Consider the following 13,683-nt stretch of genomic DNA (forward strand, 5'->3'; position numbering starts at 1 on the left):
ATCTCTTTAGTGACCTGAGCATGCAAGAACATCGTCCTTATTTGCTGATCAACCCTCGTTAGTTTAAATACACGTTCCCTCACTGCCGAGACATTTGCATTACAATGAGGCAGGATAACAGAAAATAAACAGGATAAAATATTGCATAAAAATAAGTAAGTATTGCAAACAAACTATAATATTTGGACTATGACGATATAAAGAAGAAGCGAGTTAGCGTCTGAAGTTCCATCAGCGGCTAGTTTAAGAGATGTTGGGCAAACTCGATTTGGACCAGTAACATCGAATGAGAAGCAAAGATTACGAACCGACGTTCGTAATATTTTAAGTAAGATATATATAGCGCAGTGATTTGCAAGTCTCGATTTCCTTACAAAGATATGTGCTGGGTCAGAAGCTACCTTCTACTAAATTCGATTTATTCTGTTTCCCTCATGTTGCCCCCTACCTCTGTTACTCGTAGCCGTCAAGGCCGACGAGATAGTTCCAGCAAACGCCGCCAGAGCGCACAAGCGCCAGAGCCTCTGCTGCCATCTCGAGGGAGTAACGTCAACTCCCGCAGTGGGTTGCACTCGTTTAACATTGCAGCCTTTCACCAGTGAGCCGCGTTTGTTTGGGTGCTGCACGCATGACAATTAATCTAAAGCGTTTGACACCAAGTATTAAACTTCTGGAAACGGGCTGTTGATGTTTTCATGTTGTTTAAACTCGAAAGTTCTGGGTTACAAACATGCTAGGTAAACTTAGACAGTGAGAGCGCCTGGTGAGTTCTTTTTTTTTAAGAAGCTCGTCGCAGGTGGATTTGGCGAGATTAAACTTGTCATTTCAGCTGTCGGCATTTGGTGACGATATATACATGAAGATGTCGCGACTGATGAAATAGAATGAAAATGGTCCAACCGAAAAGATAAAAATAATTCCGGTGTGTTAATGCTGTTCATTAAACATCTTGTCTTTTGAAATAGTAATCACTGAATGTGTGTGAAGTACGAAACCAATTAGACTAGTTTTAAATATCTTGTTCAGTATGCAAGAACAAACGTTTCTTTACATACTAAATGTGTGGACCTTGAAGATGTGAGATACATTGCTGCGATTGCAGAACCACCGATTTTTGCAAAGGGTTTAGAGCATTAGCATCGTCAATGAGTGAAGTATAAGCGGTACCTTCGCGGTTGACGGAGTGATATTGTAAATTATCAGTCTATAACACTTTATTAACAACAGCACCTCCTTGACATCCCATTTACTGTAAAACATCAAAGCTACTAACATGGTGCAAAAGAAATGCGCCTATTTTGTCTTTTCAAATATTCGAAATGAACCTCCCTAGATACTGTCAAGTATGTGCATAAATTGAGAATGTATTTCTGTTTAAAGTCTTGTTGTTTCTCTTATCTATTGAAACTATGACGTTCATGCTCTAAAAAGATTTCTTGCTGACAGAGACAAAAACCTAGCGCAAGCAGTCGGTTAAAATGTTTTACTCGTGCACACCCTTTGATCATCACATAAGTTATACATTTTTAATTTGACTTTTGGCTTCAAACAAACAAATTCGGTTATTTGCCTGAACAGCTCACGAATATCTCAGATTTCATTACCTACTACAAAAATGAGAAGCTCGGCTCTGCATTCTGTGCGTGCGTTACTGATATTTCCGTTGACTGTTGAAGTGCGACGGCGGTGCTCACTTACATATGAAGTACTGACGAACCACTGGATGTTATAGAAAAGTATTGATTCTTTCAAGTTACCAGATTTAAAAATTGTCAACACAGGCTTCGATAGGTAATAAACGTGGTGTTACTTTGTTTTATTGCTTGTGTTTAAGCAAGGAACGTACTGACAGTGGAAGTTTTGAGCTGTTATTGACCCACACTAACATCATCATTCCACACCATGTACTTTTTTAAATTACGTTTCGTCATGTGCACCAGATCAGCGCTTACCATCATCTGAATTAGATATTTACCGTCTCTGCAAGCCACGTGTCAAATTTATATGTAGGAATGTGTATCACAAAATTTTCCTTGAGCTGCATTTCTTTGTTTTAATTCAGAGAAAGTTAAGAAAAATACAATATGTAACTTCAGATCTCGGATCGTTTATTAACCACAGCCACACCTACATGTAACTACCATTCTTCGATATTGGTAATCAAGTTCAGTTGTTTCTCTGACACTTGAATCTTATTTTCTTTTGTTTGATGTTGTGCCTGTTTCTAGATTGATTTCAGAAATGTTAACTTAATTGGTCTGATTCGATAAAGTATTTAGCTTTTACCGCTCTTGACAGCTACGTTTCCTTTAGCAGAAGTAAGCTTACAGTTACTACCAATCGCACGTATCTAATGTTTGCAAGAAGTCAATCACATATCCTCCGCTGTCCATATTTTTCTAAAAAATGAATGACGTCAAAACTGTTGCCGACATTTTATTTGACATTATTAATTCTGTATTCACTACATTAACTTTTTGTCCTTAACAAAGATTATCTTCCTCACGCCAAGGTGAGTCGCCTAATCTGGTCGCAGGAGTTTGCGCACCATCTGTCGTGTCCTTCGTTCTATAAGTCCAATCTGTCGTGTCCTTCGGTTTCTGCGTCCAATCTCTGACTGGGTAAACCGTCGATATGATTTTTTCCTGCGTTGTCCTTCTATTTTCCAAACATTCACCTACATGTTAGAAAGCTGGTTCTTAGTTGGTTACAAATATGTTACGGGAAACTTGCATAATAATTTTGAATTTAGGGCGATATGTACTTTGCTGCGTAAAGGTCTACAGCCGCTGTTGGTATTATGTATGTGTGATAAAACACTGTTACTCGTTTCCTGAAGTGTATGGCGTTGCTTTTCAGGAAGTTTACTTTCCACAAACAGACTGTTTTACTGAGAAAAATACGGCTGTTAATGAACTGCAGCTTGCTTATGAGAAAACGGCATTCCATAGTACCCCGTAACACCCAAAGCAGATGTTTGTATACAGACAATACAAGAGGTACGTTGTTCATTTAAAAATATTGTGGCCAAAAAAATGTGTTTTCAGTATTTAGCCACAACGTAATACAAACAACAAAGAAATAATGAGAAAAAGATCGACAGAATCTCAGCATCGGTTATCCGTGTAAATGGAGGTTAAAAAATTATCGGAAGTGTTTCAGCCTTGCACGTTTTCTGTTATTAAATAATCCAGATCAATGCCAGCGCTTAGCTCTGCCGGTGGATTCTGAATGAAGTGGTATCCGGACATTTTTTCATTTCTTCACATGAAGCCTGAATTTAGGTTGCCCAAGAGTGTGAAACAGAACACCCGGCAGTATGCATAACAAACACCTTATTAGTCTCCTGAAGAACGGTTGCATAACGTATCTAAAGGTGTATGTATGATGCGCAAGCTCCGGACGCGGTTAGTTTTAGCCATTATTATAGACACCTTAAACGCAGATCATCTTTTACAGCACTTCCAACTGCCAATCAAGTTGTTAAGTCTCATTTCCTTTTATAAAAATCTGTTTCTCTCAATGCGTAGCTCGGTCCTATTTGGTTTATCAGAATGTAAACAAAAAAAAATGGCGAAACAGCATGTCGAAATTAGAAGTGATTGTGCAAGAGAATAAGCTCTTACAATCTTTTACTAGTTTGTATTACAGACAAATCTGGAAATGTGTCGCGTTTGGGTTATACCACGATTGTTTGCACTGTATGAATATACCAAATAAATAAATGTACTATATTACTGACTGCCTATTCCTATAACTTAATTCATTTTCGTAACGAAATGTCACTGTTTTTTTCTTTTTTTTGTACTAGGAGACAGTATGCTCGTTGTGAACAAGGAATATACCAAAACAAAGCCAAATACAAGTGTTTACAAGCAGCATAGTAAGTCTAATACTATTGGCACTCTTAAACCAACTAAAGTTTTCACCCTTTATTGCACACGATCCTCCATTAAAGAAGCGTGTAAGAATTAAACCATGTGAAGAACCATTTCAGTTGGCATTCGTTTGCCAAATGTTTGGAATTGATCCAGAGACAGTCATCTAGGCAGAAGCCTTGTACTTCGTTATTAATATCTGTATCGTTCAATTGATCTTTACAACTGCACCTGGCTCTAACACTAGCTACTTGCTTCACCGTGTTAAAAAATACGGCACAAACCTTGTTTCACAGACACTGTGTTCACTGATTAACGTTCTCTATAGGTGGGGCTCTTAAATATTGAGTTTTCTGAACGAGGTGATGTGAAGCAAATCGCTGCACTCGTAGTCGAGATTTCAGGCATTATACTGACCACAATGATTTAGGTTCCCGCTCATTTTCACTGCTTGAACCTAGCTGCCTCCATTAAGCCCGATAGTGATTATTTCCCTCAACATTCTCGTAAATGAGTCCTTCATTTCCAGTTTTCTGCTTGTTGCTAAATACTTCCAGTAAACCTTCATATGAAATTGTGGCAAAGGAATTAATCACGTTTTTCTTAAATCTAATTTCGGCGAGCATTGAATTTTGCTATGCTCTTCGAGAGGATTATCTCCGAAGTAATAAATAGACAGTACTTACTTATCTATCATTCGTGATGAACAAATTGCAGTAGGTAAACAGATAATCACCGTACCTTACCACACTATTTATGTCCAATTTTTCTTCCTTATCAATATCCAATATTTTCTCGTGTTCCGTCTCTGACGGTGTCAACCTCACAGAAATCTAATTTTTTTAATAGAGTGCTTGCCTTCTCCAAACGAAACGCATACAAGCATAGCTACATAAAAACTTTTACACGTGCGCTGTGGCAAACGACATTCGCGAATGCTGCAGTGTAACTGAATTAATGACATTTTCAATCAACTTCAAAGCAGACCGAAGCTTTAATTAGATGTTTACTTTATTGAACTCCTTTCCTGTGGTCGGCGTATGGTTGATGTACCTTTTTCCATCGTCCATTAATTTCTCATTTGTTTACGGCAAATTACAGATGTTCAAAGCACCTCTCTTGCATTGTTGGCTAAAATCTGTGTTATCAGTTGTTATTGCCTTGTGTTTGGCAGTTTTCTTTGCGTTTAGTCTGCAGTATTATAGCTCGGTAATTAGTTATGTGTACGTAACGTCCTTTGTTTCCTGTGTCTCTTCTGCTCCTATTGAGCCCTACCAACTGATCAAAATGTTTTAAGATATTCTTTTTTTGGGGATGTGCCAACAGAATTCCATGTTACACGGGTTATTCATCTCTCTCTGCTCTTCGTGTGCGCCTCTTGCACCCTATCCGCTCATCGTACGTAAATGATCGCCAACAGGGTTTTTATTGCCGGAGGGAATAATGCTGTGATGGATCCTTCCAAACCAGTTCCTGAGATTTCGTAAGCGGTACGTATCTTCTTTGGCGTTACTTTACGCTGTAACCTGTCATTACATAGGATTATTGACCGTCTTACTCGATACAGAACACATTTATAATGCGTCTTGTGTTCTTCGGCTGTCTGGGTTTGTTAATAAATAGTGTAACGTCCTGCCAGACAGAATGATATTTGCTAAGGCACGGGTTCCAAAACTTTTCCTCTGACAGAACGCTTTGAAAATCTTCATACTCTGAGGGAATACCTTGTTTATTTTGAAGGCTAACGAAATTTACAAAATTTTTAAAAATGGAAATTATTTGTTTTATTTAATGATGATTTCAGTTTTCAGTCATGACTATTAAGACAGAAAATATAATAAAGTGTTAAGAAAATAAGAAAATAGTGTAGAAAACACGTCCTGTTATTAATAATTTTTTCGCGGAGCGTTTATTTTCTTCCTGCGGAACATAAGTGTTCCACGGAACACATTCTGGGAAACCTTGTACTAAGGAAAGTAATACCTCCCACAAGTGTTCTATGTCTCTAAGTCTCACAGAGTTTAATGAAGTTTTCCATTACTGCGTGACAGAACAGTTGCGTGAATTAGAAACGGAAACTGCAAAAACTTACCTTTTTGTCGTTCAATTTTCGACTTGCAAGGACATCATCATTTTGGCTGCGTCACGTAAATAACTTCTGGTTTACAAGCTTTCCACACTTTTCACCTGTAGCGTGCTGGATGACGATAAACGCCGGCTGTTTAACGATGGTCTAGCAGGCAGAAAACTTGAAAACTGTTCTTTTCATTCATAAAACGGCCCCTGTTAGTGGCATAAATGACTACTTCTCCAGAAGATGCGTACATGACGTGTTTTTCACGGACATTTCATAATATCTCCTACCACGTTTTTTTGTTTTTTGTTTTCGTTTTGGCTGGAGGTCAAAATAGGCAATTTTCTCATAATGCATTTTTCACTCTAGCGCAGTGTGCACTGTTTTGCAACTTCCTGGCAGTTTAAAACTGTGCCGGACTGGGTCAAAAATTGGAACCATAATTATGAAGAATCCAAGCGCCCGTTTGTTCCTCACGGTTTCCAGTGGCGTCCGTTTGCTCTCGTCTACGATTACCATTGACTTATCTTAGGTAGTCGTATTACGCTTCAGGCCTAACAATCACGAATTGCTGCGATTGTTGGATAGAAGCAGTAGGCAATGTCCTTATTACTTTAGCATATTTAGAAAAACTTCTTAAACACTATAAACGCTCCCAAAAAGAGTAAAATGCTGTAAGAACTTCAAAATACGTGCTAAACAGCAGAGACAAAAAAATTAATCCTAACCTCTTCTTTAATTCAACAATGAAACTAAATATAATAGAGATGTTTAATTTCGGCGTTCTGCAAAACTTAAGGCTACAGTTCGCTACGAAGTATCCTAGCTATCGATTATTAGTGATCCGAACGCTTTCCTCGTGTTTTTTCTTAAATGGTCAGGACCTCAAATTTAGGTTCCTATAATTGAAGTCATCAAATAGCAGTTAATCATCGTTATATGTGACTTATTCTAACGCAAATTAAAGGTGAGAATCAAATACCTACACAAATGTAACCAACAATTTCCATACGAAAAATGTATATTTAGGGTTAGTTTGTGGTCTAGTTAAATATTCAATGATTTTACTTCAGAAACCTATAAGAAAACCGCAGGATTCATGTCACGCCCATCGTCTCCGACCTATGGTACGGGGCCTTTTCCTCAAATACAAATCTCCTAATCTCAGGGACAGATGATCGATTCTTATTGTTACGTATCTTTATTTAAGAGGAGACCCGTTTCTGTGTCATGCCTAACTACTCTACCCATCGCAAAAATATGATGTGGAGTTTAATACTGTATGTAATATTATTCTCCACTCGTATGGTTCCTCGGCTGCAAATAAATGCAGTGTGAACACAAACTCGACTGTCAAAATTTCGGAGGCTGTACAGCGGTGTTTTCTAAATATTTTGCTGTGAGAGACCGGTGATTTCCGATGGCTTCGTCTGATTTTTTACCGCTCTTTTATTTAGTATGTATTTCACTGAACATATTTGCACAATAGTGCAAATACCGACAGTATGCGTTGTGTGTTTTGTTTTTCACTCTCAGCACTCGCTGTTAGCGACTTCACCCTCCGAGCCTCAGGCTTGCATTCGTACTACTCGGTTATATCTACGTTTGTTTTTCCGGCAGCAGTATGCGTAGATTTACTGATGAAGATCTTGTCGTATACGCCTCCTATAACTGATTAAAGTATCAGCTACTCCCACAGCGGCGGTGACCACATCAAAATACTTTTGATCCTTTACTACACTGTCTATAGGCAATCAGATCCTTTCGGATTGGACTTATTGCAAATCAGAGTTTTGTTGGATGAGGAATTCCGCATTATGCAAAACACCTTTGGATTTCTGTTTCACCCACACATCTTTCAGCAGCACTTTTTGTGCTATTTCAGAGGGTTACTTTATTTCCATTCTGTAAAACTGTTATTACATATTAACGTTCAGAACAGCCCTGACCACACACATAAACATACACAGAAACCAAAAACTATAATCGCCAACAGCCTTCAAATCTGCGCGCCTCACCCAGACAAACATGCCACGGAACATGTGAATACTACACAGCCACAACAACATGCAATGGCAGTGAAAACACTGTGCAAGTTCGAAAAATCGCAGAAAATGCCTGTGAAACGACAAAAGTGGTAGAAATCAAAGTGTTACAACACCACAAACAGAGACTAACACCATGACATCAAAACCGTAAGTAACATGCAAAATAACGCGATACATACTCATTTCCGTTCCGAAGTGCACAACAAGCAAATATAAAAATTACGTTTTGCTGTTAGCAGACGGCAAGCTGTAGATTGTGTAGCAGAATGACAGCTGCCAACGCAAACATTCAATAGCTTCTTGTAAGGTATGTAAACTAAAGCATACATCTGCCCTTTTTCCAAATAAGCTATAAAACCAGAACTTTAGACGTATTGTAATAAGGCATACAAGTCATCAGCCCAGAAATGCGTATCTCAACTGTGAACTGTAAACAATCCCTGTATAATTTTTTACAACAATCACTTCATTCACAAATGTAAATATTCCGTACCTAATATTTTCTTTAAACGGTAATATGTAACTACAGTTTTACAGAAAGGAAATAAACTAATCGACTGAAGATAGCACAAAAAGTGCTGAAACATGTGTGGGTGAAACAAAAATCCAAAGGTGTCTTGCATAAGACTGAATTCCGCGCTGAATTTTCTTAGCAAGCACAGAAATAAGAAGAATTGCAACACAACAAGATGATTACAGGTTTTTTTAGTGTTGTGAAGGTTTTTACACCGAAACAAAGGTACTTGGGGACAAATCGAAGAAGTCATAATTACATCATCATTACTTTGTAAACAATTTCCGTGCACCACGAGTATCTCATACTAAAACAATCAGAAAATACCCCTTGAGAACCTTCAAAATTTTGTTGGAGAACGAGTTCGCTTTGTGTATGAACAGCACATTATTACAGTAACGTAAACAGTACGACACTAAACAGTGTGAAATATTACGTAGTACCAGACGGGAATAATAATTTACTTGTTTAATCTGATGTTATTCCTGTGTACTCAAAGAAAGCACAGCTGCGACAAGTCAGCCTAAAGAGACCACGAGCGGCATATTTCGACACTGTTTTTGTGCCAGGGCACAATCGTCAACTAAAAGTAAGGTGATTTTAAGTTTAAAACAAATCGTTATCACTAAACTCTGATTTAATTTTCACAATATAATTTCCCTTTAGCCCATCACACTTTGTTCCAGTTTTCTAAAGCATTTGTAAGCGTGCCAAGAAATAGTGTTTCTAGAGCACTATTACGTGATTTATGTTCCGCCGGGCTATTTCTTCAAGTTTTCAAAGCGAAGCTAGTAACAACACACAGAATATACGGATGACGGTGAAATAGCAAATATTTGTCAGTTCAAGAGTTTTGGTATTGGCAATCAAAGTTCTGTCTGCTAATGCATAGCCTGGTGGAAGAGAATATTCTGTTTCTTCACCTTTTAGTTTCATCATTTATCCAATGACGAGGCCTAACATTCATCTGGGAACCGTCCTCGCTTTTATAGGTAGAGTACGATTATCAGTGCATACTAATCCCAAAAAGCAATGCATGGGTTGTTTGAGCGACAAGCGATTTCATTATCTATAAGAGGACGTTCCGCAATGTTCTTTGCTCTCAAACAGGAAGTCACGTGTGAGGGCGTGCTGAAGAGTAGCGTCTTCGATTTTTTCATGCGAAAACTTTTGAAGCTTTTAAATAAAACAAATGTTATAAATATTCTACATCTTGATTCTTCATGCCCACATAGACATTTCTCAAGATAGTCACCCTGGCGACGAACATATTTCTCCCAACGAGAGACCTATTTCCTGATACCGTCACTCTAGAATGTTTGACATTGCGGACGGAGCAACAATCTCACCTCTGCTTGCATTCTTTCATCACTATCAAAGCGAAGTCCTAGACAGCATTCTTTAAGTTTTGTAACAGATGAAAATCGGATGGGGCCAACTCGGGACTGTATGGAATTTCGTAAGGTTTCCTTGCGGAATAAATTGTGATACTGTTCTCGGGTTTGCCTGATTGATACAATATTTCGACGGTGCACCTGGGCTCCATCTCCAAATAAGACATTGCTGTTACAGAGTGACGTCAGTTCGACGAGACTCAGCAACAGCCTGGTCTCGCCTGAAGATGATAGCCTGGTGGACAGTTGAAGTATTGTGTCAACTTGACTTGAAGATGTTGCTGCACACCCGAGAATAGTATCAGTACGTAGGTTTATTTCTATGGAGGGTACATGTCAGACTGAGATTCATCAACGGTCCTGAGACAGGAAGAGTGAAATGAAATTATCGTACGGCATTGATGAAATAAAATGAAATGATCGTATGGCATTGATAGTAGGGAGTCCCCACCTGGGGAAATTCGGCCGCTGAGTTGTAAGTCCTCTCAGTTGATGCCACATTTGGCGACTTGCATGTCGATGATGATGAAATGATGAATAGCACAAGACAACACTCACTTCTAGAGCGGGGAAAATCTCCGGGAATCGAACCCGGACCCGCTGCAAGGCAATCAGACACGGTGGCCGTACAGCTACGGAGGTGAGCCAAGGAAGAATAGGAACACAACAATTGGCCGGACTCCCATTAGTCTTTTATTACACTTCCACATCCAGATTTCGCCTACAAATAAATAACCATCTTCAGTGTTACAAGGAAATTACAGAATCAGAACTGATTTACATAAAAAATAAGTAGAACACCACGTTATCCAGTAGCAATGATCCATTGTAGTCAACATACTATTTTAGTGAGTACTAGCCAACAAACTCGCAGCATTACATGTCAACATTATGAGTTTACTGGCGTAAAGGCAGAAGGAAAATAAGGTTGTTCACAACAAATACAGCACCCTCATTGTCAGTTTGCGCCTATATACGCCCTCTATATTACAAAAATAACTAACGCAGATTTATGCCAACATGGTAGTTTAAAAAACCTATTTTAATAAATAAAATCAAGAAGTATATTTGCATATCATCTTTAAAATACATCAAGAACTTCCAATTTACAATGTGTGTGTTCATGTATTAGTGTGAAGCTTATTAGCTTTTGACGAATTCAGAACTGATATGGAACTGTATTTTATCAAAACAATCTTCAAAAATTTCTAATTTTTTATTTCAAATGTGATGTAACAATTCTTTTTAACTCAAGCCGTAGCAACATATTAACTATCTCTTCCGTAGGATTTGATGGATCACTTTGCAATAGATGAACAAAACACATCGTAAATCGGCATTTGACGATGTATTTTAAAGGTGATATGAAGATATAGTTACAGATTTGATCTGGTAAAAAAATGGTTTCAAACTACCATACTGGAATGCAACTGAGTTAGCTGTTTTTGTAATATAGAGGGCGTTACTCGTACTACTTGACGCAAACTGACAATGAGGCTGCTGTACTTGTTGTAAACAACCACACGAGTTTCCTTCTGCCTATACACCAATAAACTCATATGTTGGCATGTACTGCTGCGAGTTTGTTGGATGGTAACTCACTAAAATGGTATGTTGACTACAATGGTTCGTTGCTATTGGGTAACATCGGTTTTTACTTTTTTTATATCTGTTTGATTCTGTAATTTTCTTGTAGCTCAGCATTGAAGATGGCTCTAAGCTAACCTAACCTAACCTAATAATAAAAACTAGTGGGATTGCGACTGATCGTTGTGTTCCTCTTCTTCCTTAAGGTCTTGGCAAGATTTGAAAATGGCGCAGATATTCGAAACTTGCTTTATATATTCATACATCTCAATTTTTACGCTTCAGAAAACGGAAAAACGTAGTATACTGTTGCTAAAACCCCAATCAGTCGCCGGCCGGAGTGGCCGAGCGGTTCTAGGCGCTACAGTCTGGAACCGCGCGACAGCTACGGTCGCAGGTTCGAATCCTGCCTCGGGCATGGATGTGTGTGATGTCCTCAGGTTAGTTAGGTTTAAGTAGTTCTAAGTTCTAGGGGACTGATGACCTCAGCAGTTAAGTCCCATAGTGCTCAGAGCCATTTGAACCCAATCAGTCACGGTCGGAATCTGTCAAGTCCTACAAATAGCTGGGTGTAACAATTTGTTGTGATTTGAAATGGATCAATAAGACAGGCTCAGTCGTCGTCATATCAGGTAGTAGGTTTCCGTTCACTGTTAGGATTCCAGGTGAACACAATCAGTCTACATAGGATATTACTTATAAAACACTCGTTTGATCCATTGTAGCATATTGCTCTAGTGTGTGGGTCCCAACTGACATGGCCAATTCAACGCACACAAAGAAGGGCAAGCACTAATGGTCACAGGTTTGTTGGAGACACGAAAGTGTGTCACAGTGATACTAAAAAACTTGAACTGGTAGATGCTTGAAGATTATACACAATCTATCCCATGAAAAATGTACTTTTTTTTTTTAATCGTCAGTCTTCTGACTGGTTTGATGCGGACCGCCACGAATTTCTCTCCCGTGCCAACCTCTTCATCACACAGTAGCACTTCCAACCTACATCCACAATTATTTGCTGATGTGTTCCAATCTCTGTCTTCCTCTACAGTTTTTGCCCTCTACAGCTCCCTGTAGTACCCTGGAAGTCATTACCTGATGTCTTAGGAGATGTCCTATCACACTGTCCCTTCTCAAATGGTTCAAATGGCTCTGAGCACTATGGGACTTAACTTCTTTGATCATCAGTCCCCTAGAGCTTAGAACTACTTAATCCTAACTAACCTAAGGACATCACACACATCCATGCCCGAGGCAGGATTGGAACCTGCGACCATAGCGGTCGCGCGGCTCCAGACTGAAGCGCCTTGTCAGTGTTTTCTACATATTCCTTTCCTCTCCTATTCTAAACACAACCTACTCATTCCTCATACACCAACTAATTTTCAACATTCGTCTGTAGCACCACATCTCAAAAGCTTCGATTCTCTTCGTTCCGGTTTTTCCACAGTCCATATTTCACTACCATACAATGCTGTGCTCCAGACGTATATTCTCAGAAATTTCTTCCTCAAATTAAGGCCTATGTTTGATGCTAGTAGACCTCCCTTGCCCAGAAATGCCCTTTTTGCCAGTGCTAGTCTACTTTTGATGTCCTCCTTGGCCGGCCGCTGTGGCAGAGCGGTTCTAGGCGCTTCAGCCCGGAACCGCGCTGCTGCTACGGTCTGAGGTTCGAATCCTGCCTCGGGCATGGATGTGTGTGATGTCCTTAGGTTAGTTAGGTTTAAGTAGTTCTAAGTCTAAGGGACTGATGACCTCAGCAGTTAAGTCCCATAGTGCTTACAGCCATTTGTACCGTTTGTCCTCCTTGCTCCGTCCGTCACTGGTTATTTTGCTGCCTAGATAGCAGAATTCCTTAACGTCATGTACTTCATGACCATCAAAGCTGATGTTAAGTTTCTCGTTGTTCTCATTTCTGCTACTAAAACCTACTTATAAACTTAAAAAGCCAGATTTAAGTGAGGAATCTAGGAATAACTAGTGTATGGATCACAAAAACGAAGATTAAAATATTGACAGCACACACAGAGGCGTTTGAGCAATGATTCGTCCAGCGCTCAAATCGTAAATGGAGCGGGGAGAAACCCTAAGTAGTGTGAAGTACCATCTGGCATAGACTGCACATTGGTTCGCACAGTACAGGTGCAGATATCTATGCTCAAGCATGTGCACGTAGGTATGCTTG

This window comes from Schistocerca americana, chromosome 3, assembly GCF_021461395.2.
Source record: "Schistocerca americana isolate TAMUIC-IGC-003095 chromosome 3, iqSchAmer2.1, whole genome shotgun sequence".
In the NCBI taxonomy this organism is placed as follows: Eukaryota; Metazoa; Arthropoda; class Insecta; order Orthoptera; family Acrididae; genus Schistocerca; species Schistocerca americana.